At 56.8% G+C, this 2,343-nt stretch overlaps 1 pseudogene; it reads left to right on the forward strand.

Moving 5' to 3' along the window:
- Window positions 1-550: 550 nt before the first annotated feature.
- Window positions 551-669, forward strand: LOC125967830 (5S ribosomal RNA; annotated as a pseudogene).
- The last annotated feature ends 1,674 nt before the right edge of the window (window positions 670-2,343 follow it).

Consider the following 2,343-nt stretch of genomic DNA (forward strand, 5'->3'; position numbering starts at 1 on the left):
TGGTGAGCCCATGGGAAGGGGGACCCACGTTTCCATTTCGGGCTATGCCCGGCCGGGCCCCATGGGCGAAGGCCCGGCCACCAGACGCTCGCCTTCGAGCCCCGCCTCCAGGCCTGGCTCCAGAGGGAGGCCCCGGTGACCCGCGTCCGGGCGAGGGAAAACTAAGTCCATTTATATTACTCATCATAAGAGGCTTGTGAGCCGTGCTTTGTCTGGCCCCTCACCTAGGACCCGTTTGCCATGGGTGACCCTACCAGGGGCATGAAGCCCCCGACAACATGGCTCCTAGGATCATAGGGGCACGCAAACCCCTCCACCACGATAAGGTGACGACTCGCGGAGGGGGGCCCTGGTTGTAAAAAAAAAAAGAAAAACAAAAGGGAAGGGTGACCGTCCGGGAATACCAGGTGCTGAAAGCCTTTTTTTTTTTTTTTTTCCCACGTCAATTGTGAAAGGAAACTTTTACCACAGCCATCAAGTCCCGCCGCTGCTTGGCATGGTTTCAGGGGCGATTGTGTCTATAAAATGAAAAATTCTGAGCGGTCTCACGGCTTACGGCAATACTACCCTGAGAGCGCCCGCTCTCGTCCGATCTCGGAGGCTAAGCAGGGTCGGGCCTGGTTAGTACTTGGATGGGAGACCGCCTGGGAATACCAGTTACCGTAAGCTTTTTTTTTTTTTTTTTTTTCTTATGTGCACTTCAATCGTTTAAGCCAAGAACTTTTTACAGCACCCATCACGAATGGCATTCGGAAACTGCAAGCCTAGTTTGAACTCCGACACTGAAACTACAACACGAGTTTAAAACCTACATTGTGTGGCGACAGCCATAGCATTGCAGTTCACGTTTTTACCGCTAGAGGACAGACTATGTACAGTGAATAAAGAGCATGGCTCCCTGTGAACTCAAAGCAGCAGTCTTTACTTGTAAAAGAACCCAGCACAACACATTGCGCTTCCATGTAGTGTTTTTACCTTTTTCATGACATTTATTTTGATACAGCCAAATGCAGGTTTTGTGCACTTCACTTTTCCGTTGGGCATTCGCGTAGAACCCTATTCCAGTTACGGCCAGATTCTTTTAGACTAGTGGTCCCCAACCTTTCTTGCGCCACGGACCGGCTACGCGTCAGAAATATTTTTGCGGACCTGCCTTTATATATATAAATAAACAATAAATCTATATAAATAAATACTACATTTATAATAAGTATATATACCGTATTTGCCGGTGTATTGGTCGACCTTTTTCGATCCAAAATCGACCGAAAAAAATCGACCTCGACTTATACACCGAGTCATAAAATTTAACTTCGTATTCATCGCTTCAAATGTGATGGTAACCAAGGCCGTTTCTCATGCATCTCATTGTGCGTTGCACTTAGAAAATTTGAACCGGGCGGCGTGCGCGAGTGCGCGGCCCGCTGGAAGTCGAATGAGGCGCCGCGACCACCTCCGCGGTGCTTATAAACAGCCGATCCGCTCGGCGGGGGCTATTTTCGGCCACTTGGCTCGTGCGCACGGCCTCCCGGATGTGCCGGGCGGGTGCGCGAGCTCGCCGGCCGCTGTAAGTCGAATGAGGCGCCGCGACCACCTCCGCGGTGCTTATAAACAGCCGATCCGCTCGGCGGGGGCTATTTTCGGCCACTTAGCTCGTGCGCACGGCCTCCCGGATGTGCCGGGCGGGTGCGCGAGCTCGCCGCCCGCCGGAAGTCGAATGAGGCGCCGCGACCACCTCCGCGGTGCTTATAAACAGCCGATCCGCTCGGCGGGGGCTATTTTCGGCCACTTGGCTCGTGCGCACGGCCTCCCGGATGTGCCGGGCGGGTGCGCGAGCTCGCCGGCCGCTGGAAGTCGAATGAGGCGCCGCGGCCACCTCCGCGGTGCTTATAAACAGCCGATCCGCTCGGCGGGGGCTATTTTCGGCCACTTGGCTCGTGCGCACGGCCTCCCGGATGTGCCGGGCGGGTGCGCGGGCTCGCCGGCCGCTGGAAGTCGAATGAGGCGCCGCGACCACCTCCGCGGTGCTTATAAACAGCCGATCCGCTCGGCGGGGGCTATTTTCGGCCACTTGGCTCGTGCGCACGGCCTCCCGGATGTGCCGGGCGGGTGCGCGAGCTTGCCGGCCGCTGGAAGTCGAATGAGGCGCCGCGACCACCTCCGCGGTGCTTATAAACAGCCGATCCGCTCGGCGGGGGCTATTTTCGGCCACTTGGCTCGTGCGCACGGCCTCCCGGATGTGCCGGGCGGCTGCGCGAGCTCGCCGGCCGCTGGAAGTCGAATGAGGCGCCCGACCACCTCCGCGGTGCTTATAAACAGCCGATCCGCTCGGCGGGGGCTATT

Source organism: Syngnathus scovelli, chromosome 4, assembly GCF_024217435.2.
Source record: "Syngnathus scovelli strain Florida chromosome 4, RoL_Ssco_1.2, whole genome shotgun sequence".
Taxonomy (NCBI): domain Eukaryota; kingdom Metazoa; phylum Chordata; class Actinopteri; order Syngnathiformes; family Syngnathidae; genus Syngnathus; species Syngnathus scovelli.